Below are 8,558 nucleotides of genomic sequence, written 5' to 3'. Positions count from 1 at the left end.
TCGGAGGATACATACTTGTCGACTGGTCCCGACAAACCTTTCCGCCCAGATGATTGATTGATTGGTATTGCAGAGCCTCCGAGGAAATACAATATATGTAAGTTGTTAATGTAGTCATTTCTTAAGTTCTGTCGCAACTTTCATGAATCAGACGGTACCCAATCCACGTATACCATAGCATGTCTAAGCAATACCTACACTATAATTATTCCCAATGTGGCGGCAAAGACTATCAGGATCAGGCTAAACATATGGCTATTCTATCTGGGTTTAACATAGTAGTCCTACACATGCATACTACTGTGTTGATAGACGGCACTACATGCATAATAGAAACATAGGATGGGTATGATCAAAGTGTGACTTGCCTGTTAAATTTGATGAAGTACTCCGCACTCAAAGTCCTGACAATTCTACTCTTGGCACTCCGGACAATCTAGCATGAGCAAGCAATAACATACATAAGCATAACACTGAAAGGTCCCAAAAAGAAACGATGAAAACACTTGTGAAAAACTCCGAAAGAACCAAATTAAGTTTCTGTACAGAACGTAATTTTTACTGTATTAAAATTATATGGTTTTGGTCTTAGCAGAAAGTACATGTCCCAAGCTTCTATTTGCAAAAAGAATCAACTAAAACGGAGTTACGAAACTCAAGTTATGGCCTATCGAAGTTTGAATTCAGATCTGATTGAATTAGAAATTTAAAACTTTCAAAAATATTTTTCGTTTGGTTCTCTGGATAGAGGGGATTTTTATGAAACCGTAGGAAAAAGAGCCAACTAAATCGGATCTATAGATTAAAAGATACGCTAAAAGCAAAATTGGTATAGAATCTGAAGAAAAAAAACGTAGGGGAGCTATTGGGCCTAAAGGGGATGGGCGATTTGAAACTATCAAACGCTCGGGCGAAACTTAACAAAATGTACATGTGCGTTTTTTTATAGAATATAACTCATGGGCTGGTTGGATCTGAACCGTACTAAACCGCTAGAAAAACTGTAACTAAACCGATCTAATGAAAACAAAACGGTCTACTAAACCGATCTAATAAAAACCAATCTGCTAAACCATTTTTTTAACTGAACGATGATGTGCTCGATGACTTACAGAGAAGAACGAGGTGTTGGGGCGGCTCTGGTCCGGTGGGGGTGGCGGTGGAGGAGTCTACGGGTTGTAGAGGAGTTTGGCTCGTCCGGTGGTAGAGTCGGAGATGGTCGGCAACGATGAACATAGACGGAACGAGGTGACGAAGCCCAGTGCTCCGGGTGCTCGCGTAAAGACAACGAGTTTCGCACGGCTTCTGTAGATGGAGAGGCAAAGCAAGACCATGTCAAAATGGTTGTAGGGATCTAGAGAAGTCGAGATATCAAAGGAGAAGTCTCGGGATGGCTCACCGGCGTCGGAATCCGGCGATGAACTGGAGCTTCTGTGGACAGATTGGCACTTATCTATTTTTAACGTCTAATTAGAGCAGGGAATCATTACAATGGTTAGATTGGAACGACGAGTACGTGTTATAGAGGTGGACTTGGCGAGGGGTTTCGAGGGGAATCGGTCAAGGAGCGTGTGGGCTATTTATAGGACAACTTGCTTGGGCGTGGGGTTGACTCGGGATAGGTTTTCCACGAAGATCAGGCACGGAGCGACGGCGGTGCGTGTACACGTAGGTTTCTCTGTTTCTGTTCGTGGGGAAGAAGAAAGAGGTGGAGTCCAGCGCCAGGTGTGAGAGAGGAAGATAGGGCGTGGAGAGGGTGAGAACGGATGAGCGACCGGGCGATGGGGCGAGCATGCATGGAGAGGCAGCAGACGCTAGATCTCTCTTTTTTTACGTGTGGCGCACGGCCTCGCTGGCATCGCTGGCTGGCGGCTGGCTCGCCGTGGCCTCGCCTGGTGGCTGGGGCTGGGCGGGCGCGGCTTAATTTTTTTGTTTTTTTACAAAATCGTTTTTTTGTTTTTTCAAGAAGCTTTAAAACATTGAAAATACAAATAAAAATAAGCCTAAAAATCCCAGAAAAATTCACATAGTAATATGGTCCTATATATGACCTTATGAACTTTTATCCGGCCTAATATGCAAAGTTTAAAAAATATAAACATTTTTGCTATGCTAATAAAATTTGCATTAAAATAATTTGCAAATCAAACCCAAAAAATATATTTTGATTTCAAATTAAATTTCCAATATTTCCTTTCTGTTTTTGAAGAAGTCCTTTTACCTTCTCTCTTTATTTTATTTTTGAAATAATAGAAGTAAATTTTGATGAAACCAAATTTGATCCAAATTCCAAATTTAAAAATTCAAAAGTGGAATTTAGGGAAAGTTCAACTCTCTCTTGTGGTCCTTGAGTTGCTCAAAGTCCCTTGGATCATATTCAAATGAAAAACAATGGGGCAAAAATGCATAAATCATGGATGCATATGAATGATCTAATTATTAACATCCAAATTGAAAATTGAAATGTTACAAACCTACCCCCCTTAAGATGAATCTCGTCCTCGAGATTTGAGTTGGCTAGCAGTAGGTTAGGGTTGGGTACTCAAAAAAAGGTCCATATGCAAAATATCATGCTTGCACCATGCTTGATACCGTACTCCCTTGATACGAACGAAAATCATGCACCAAAACCGAAGAATGATCGTAATATTGGGAATCTCACCAAAGACTGAGCTGTTATACGCTCTTCCCACTCTTGTGTGGTTCACATGGACTCTGTTGAAGGGGTTGGGCTTCTTCTCTCCAGATTTTCTATTCTCATTTCTTGGCTCCGGGCAATCTGTGGCAAAATGTCCTGGCTCCTCGCAATTGAAGCATCTCATCCGCCTCATGTCCTTCATGGGTGTCGAATGGTTGGATGAGTGACTAGTATTCCCCCCAATATTGTTATGTCCATTTCCATAGTGATGATGGCCAGTGTGGTTATGGTGGTTGGGACCATTATGCTCGTCCCTTGCAGAATTATTGTATCCAGAAGAAGATGATGAAGTATGAGGCTTCTGTTGAGCTCCAGAGTTGTACTTGTCATGTCCGTGCTTCCTCTTGCGGTTCTCCATCTGCTATTGCTTTCCCTCCAGAATGAGGGCATTGTCTACCAGCTCCTGGCAATTGTTGAAGGTAGCAACAGTCAACTAGAAACTCAGATCATCATTGAGTCCCTCCAACAACTTCTCCTGCTTTGTTGCATCATCGGCCACATCTCCGAGAGCATACCTGGCCAACATGCTGAACTCGTCCACGTACTGAGCCACTGTACGATTTCCCTGGCATGAGTTGTGAAACTCACGCTTCTTCAAGCTCACGGCTCCAGCTGAGACATGTGCATTGCGGAAGGCCTGCTTAAAGTGATCCTAGGTCATAGTATCAATGGGATATGTGGTGTGGGTGTAAGAAAGTAGGGGCCTTTCTGTACCCCTTTACTTGTGCACGGGCAGTTGTAGCCGCACCTGCGACCATGCTTGGCGGGCAGAGAAAGGAAAGGAACAAGACTACCAAGGTAGCACTCAAGCCAGAAAGCATGAAGAGCAAAGAGGCAAGATGGGTTTCCCCCAGCAACACCCTTGCCGGGGTGGCGTACATAGCCCCGGCAAGAGCCTTGCCGGGGCGACTTGCCCAACACCAGCGAGGCCGCCACCCTTGAGCATGAGAGTTCTGACACCATCGACAACGTCAAGACCAAGACTCGGGGGCGCCTGCGTGGTGGCATGCAGATCTTTGTGGAAACCAAAGGCCTGCAAGTCTAAAGAGAAGAACCAGAAGATGAAGACCCCCAGCAAGATCCTTGCCGGGGACGGACAAAGACCCCCGGCAAGATCCTTGCCGGGGATGGCCGAAGACCCCCGGCAAGACCCTTGCCGAGGACGGCCGTGGAACCCCGGCAAGACCCTTGCCGGGGGCATCTGCGGGGCCACGGCCAGGCCCGCACCTAACAAAGCCTCGCTGCCTAGTGGCCGCCCCGACGCGGCAACCAGCCCGCCAACTAGGCGAGCACCTACGTGGCAGCATGCGGCTTCTAGGCCAACTAGCCAAGCACCTGCGTGGTGGCATGCAGATCTTCGTGAAGACCCTGTCACCACACCAGTACAGCAACCAGCCAGCCAATGTGGCGTTCCATGCCTCGTCAGCTTGGACGCGCGTCGGAGCCAGATGAGGCGGCGACGGATGGGACGAGCTTTCCTGCCGTCCCCGATAAAGCAAGAGGGCACGTAGGCGGCGCATTAACTGCATTTGTCCTACAGTGTCAGGCGACAAACTTGTACACTGTAGATACTTTCCACCTCCTGTATGCCACTGTGGCGACCCCTTTGACATATAAAAGGAGGCCCGAGGCGTACTGTGGAAGGATTCGGACTTTTTGGACTGGGCATTCACCGCGGCTAGTTCAAGAGCTCAAGAACACCAAATATACACAGACAAGCAGGACTAGGGTATTACGCATCGTATGTGGCCCGAACCTGGGTAAAAATCCCCTCGCGTTGATCGCTAGACCTGCTCTTTGCGCAGCTCCACGCCCCGCCAACCGTAGAAGGGATTCCCCGGGATCCCATAGGTGTCGTTTTCCCCGACATCTTTGGCACGCCAGGTAGGGGGTGTGAGGCTGTGATAATCTGCTCTAGAAGTTAGCGTATCGACCCCTTCATCGCCAGGGCTCTGAAGAAAAAGGCGGCCCCAGCGATCGGCTCGTCTGGAGCCGGTCTATCCACGCCAGCACGGGCAAGCGAAAGGCCAGACGCTGGCGGCGGAGGGGGTCAAAGTCATTTCCATCACTCTGGTGCCATCAGCCAGACGAGCGATGTCGCCTGCAGCCGCAACAACCACTCGCGTGGCGACGAAAAGCTAAGTCGCGTAAAACCTTGAGCAATTTCCTTTTTATAAGGTTGTTTTCCTCGAAAGATCTTGCTCCTTGTATGGAGAACCTGCACGCAAAGGAACCCTTCCACTATTGGCAGCGCCCTTGTTCTGTTTCGAGTCCGCTCAACGGTTCAAGCGGCTGCGCCGAGAATGGCAAGGTGGCTTGCCCGGCAGCAAGCGCCCCCGGCAGGCTGCTAAGGATCTGTTCCTCAAAGCGCCATAGCCCGGGTTTATGCCCCGGCAAACCTATCCAACTACGCGTAGGGCGCGTACATACAAAGAAAGATCAAACAGGAAGATAACACGCATTGTTTCAGAACACTGCAAAGTTATATTACATCAGTAGTTGCCGCGGTTCTAACTTAAGATAAAATTGTCTTGGGCATGAACTCGCAGAGGCAATGAGAAACGGGGTGGCTAGTCCTGGCGCTAGCCTTCCAACCTCTTGACTCCGTCGACGTAGCTGATGATGGGCTTGATACGCTCTTCGAGTGCCGTGAGGTCTGCATCCTCCGGCAAGCTCTCAAGCGCGTTGGCAAAGTCGACACTGGGGTTCCAGAATGCCACCTTGGTGAGCACCTTGGTCAGGGCGGCCCGGCAGAGCTTCCGAGCCTCATTGGCCAGATAAGTAGCTCGGCTAGAGCGCCGCTGCTCCAGGGCGTTGAGGATACGCTCGAAGAACAGGGTCAGCCTGGCATTGGGGCTTATGTTCGCCTCCTGGGAGTACCTGATGTCCGGCATGCCCATGCCAGCTAGCTGCATGGTGAGCCTCCCTGCAATGTCAATGAGGCGGCCGATCCAGAGATTTACGCTGTCCACATAGTCCTTGTGGGCAGCGGCGTCATCCTGCCGCAGCTGCCTCTCGCTCCCAAGGGCCTTGCTCAGGGTCTCCTCATGGGCCTTGGCCTCCGAAAGCGTCCCTTCCAAGTTGTCCAGCTTTAGCTTCAGATCATCGATGGAATTGTTGGCCTTGGAGAGTAGTTGGGTCTTGTCAGAGATGGTCACCTGCACCTCCGCCACAGTGTGAGCAGTCATGTCCCTGTCCTTCTTCAGCTTGGAGATCTCCTCCTTCAGCTCCTCCCGCTCCAGCTCCAGTTTCTACACCTTGCCGGTGTGGTCCAGGGCTAGTGCATCGAGTGCATCTTTGTGCTTCTGCCCCAGCTCATGGGTCCGCGGCACGACGAGCCTCTCGATCTCCTTGTCCTTGCCGCGAAGCGTGGAGGCAAGCTCCTGTTCACGAGCAACAAGGTCCTCTTGGGTGTCCAGCAGAGCTTGCTGTTGCCTCCGGTCAGCTTCGTCCTTGGTGGCCTGCTCCTTCGCCACTTCTTAGGCCTTCTCAATGTCAGCTTGCTTCAGCAGGAGCTCTCGCTTGCGCTCGTCCAGCTGATCCTGGGTGTCCTTTAGTTCCTGCCGGGCCTCGCCGAACCAGACTTGCATTTGAGCGACGCGCTCCTAAAAGTCTTCTTCGGCCTTGTCCACGGCCACCGTCCTGGAGTTCACCTTATGCTGGCGGGCACGGTGGAGCGCCTGAAGCTTCTGAAAGTTGGCGCTCATGGCCCGGAAGAGCTGCTCCTCTTGGGAACCACCGCTGCTGGAGCTCGGTTCGTCGACAACCTGGAGCTCGGCGGCGGCGAGCGCCTCATCGTCGAAAACCTCCCCTTCAGCTGGCGCTCTGGTACTTGTCGTCCCTGGGAGGCTGATGAACAGATCATCGCCCACCTTCAAGTACTTGCCTGGGGCAGGGGCTGTAGGGGAGGAAGGTTGGTCATCGGCCACCTCCTATCCAGCGGGCCCCTTGCCGGCCTCCCCGGCAGCAGGCTTCCCGGCCTCCCCGGCAGGCCCCTTGGCGGCCTCCTCGGCAGCGGCTTTGCCGGCCTCCCCGGTAGGCCCCTTGGCGGCCTCCTCGACGGTGGACCTGGTGGCTTCCCCAGCCGCGATCTTGGTGGCCTCGGCTTCGGCATCCTTGGCGACCTGCTCGATGACGGTCTCGACGTCCTCTTGGTCCGTCGAGGGAGGGTCTGGAAACCAGAAAGGGGAATGAAGCGAGGCCAAACTCAAAGTTCAGAATGAAGGAAAAAGAGAACACCGCGTGGCAGAGATGGCAAGGGACGGGAGGCAAGCAACTTACCCATGCCGAGCGGAGGAGAAGTGGTTCCCTACCTGCCAACGTTCGTTGCCGGGATGGAGCCAGCAGCGCCCATGCTTTCCCCCTCTTCCTCCATGCCCGTGGGCTTGGCGGTAGATGCCCTTGCCGGTGACGCCCCTCTAGGTGGCGTGGTTGACGGTGGCGGCGTGTCAGGGGCGGCCCACGGCGGTTCCTCCTGTTGCTGCTCTCCTCCTGCGAACCCGGCGGCAAGGTCAACACCAAGAATACACACCCCAACGCCCGTCGATGGGGAGTCAATAATGGACTCACGCTGGGGGCTGGAGCGGGGGTTGCGCTGAGGGCTGTTGTCTGGGCTGATCACCACCAACGCCGGCGTGCGTGAAGCGCTCGCCGGGGCCTCGTCACCCGTCGAAGCCTTCGCCCTCTTCGCCACCCTCTGGGCCAGTGTCTCCGTGTCACTGTGAAGATAAGATTAAGTCATAGGAAGATAGCGCAGGCGAGGGGTCAGGAGATGATGAGGGGCAAGGTGCTTACTCGTCGTCCTCCTCCTCCTCCTCTAGCCTCCTCTTTCTCTTCGGGCTGAAGGAACCAAGGTCGAGGTCGGCCTTTGGGGCGGCGTCCGCAAGGGGAGGAGAAGGGGATGGGGTCCTACGCCGCTTGGACGATGAGGAGGCGGCGGCCGCAGCCTTCTTCGCTGTCACAGCCCTCGTCTAGCGCACGGGCTGCGCCTGGGCCTATTGCCGCTGCGCGGTCCTGCCGGGCCGGACCGGCTCGCCGAAGCCAGCCCGCTGCAGGACGTGTCTCCTCCCTGGGGCTAAGGAGTCATCCGCATTGGTCTCCTCTTCGGCCGACTCCTAGACCACTTCTTCGACGAAGGGAGCCCCAGCGCCGGCGCCACTGGCTTCCCCGACAGACCCCGTCCACTCAGCGAATTCCTTCTCCTCTGCGGCCGCATCGGTCTCATCCTCCACAGTGCCGAGGCTGTCGGCCTCCTCGGAAAGTGCCGCCTCCTTCGCCCTGGCGGTGATGTACGCCAGCTCTTCCTGAGTGGTGTTGCAGATGAGCAGTGGCTCGTCACGAACATACCTCTTTAACAAGTTGTCGAAGAATGCCTGCACCAGCTCCGCTTTTGGCTCGGCCCAGGTTGGATCAAGGATGTGCGCATTCAAAACCGGCATCATGGCGATGATGGCGGTCTGGCAAGAGTTATTGCTCAAGGGGACCACTCCCGCTAGCAACCCAAATAGGGACTTGTCGGCCTTGACAGCCTTGCCGGTCTTCTCGGCCTTGCTAGTCCTCTCGACCTGGCCGACCTCATCAACCTTGAGCTGGAAAAGCCTCTGGCAGAGATGGGCATGCTGCAGCACCGTGAAATTGTGTTTCAGGCCAGGGCAGAGCCTCATGATGTCGGCTTCGTTCCTGAAATCCCAGGCCGGCCTCCCCTTATTGTGTAGTGGGGCGATCCGGCGGCGGATGAAGTCAGCCCCGATCATCTCGAGGGTGAGCCCGACCGAGGTGAGGCGATGGATCTTGGTGATGGCAACCATGAGCTTCTTGTCGTCGGCGTCGAGCTCGCCCCAGTCCTTGCTGCGGACTGGCG

General features: G+C 53.2%; 1 long non-coding RNA gene across 1 annotated transcript; it reads right to left on the bottom strand.

The window, feature by feature from the left end:
* Positions 1–368: 368 nt before the first annotated feature.
* On the bottom strand, positions 369–1,539 carry LOC123074772 (uncharacterized). Its single transcript, XR_006436049.1, has 3 exons — positions 1,400–1,539; positions 1,113–1,305; positions 369–436 (listed from the first exon to the last, which is right to left on the bottom strand). It is a non-coding gene; the product is annotated as an uncharacterized lncRNA (long non-coding RNA).
* Positions 1,540–8,558: the final 7,019 nt, after the last annotated feature.

This window comes from Triticum aestivum, chromosome 3D, assembly GCF_018294505.1.
Source record: "Triticum aestivum cultivar Chinese Spring chromosome 3D, IWGSC CS RefSeq v2.1, whole genome shotgun sequence".
Lineage (NCBI taxonomy): Eukaryota > Viridiplantae > Streptophyta > Magnoliopsida > Poales > Poaceae > Triticum > Triticum aestivum.
This window is presented reverse-complemented; position numbering and strand designations above follow the sequence as displayed.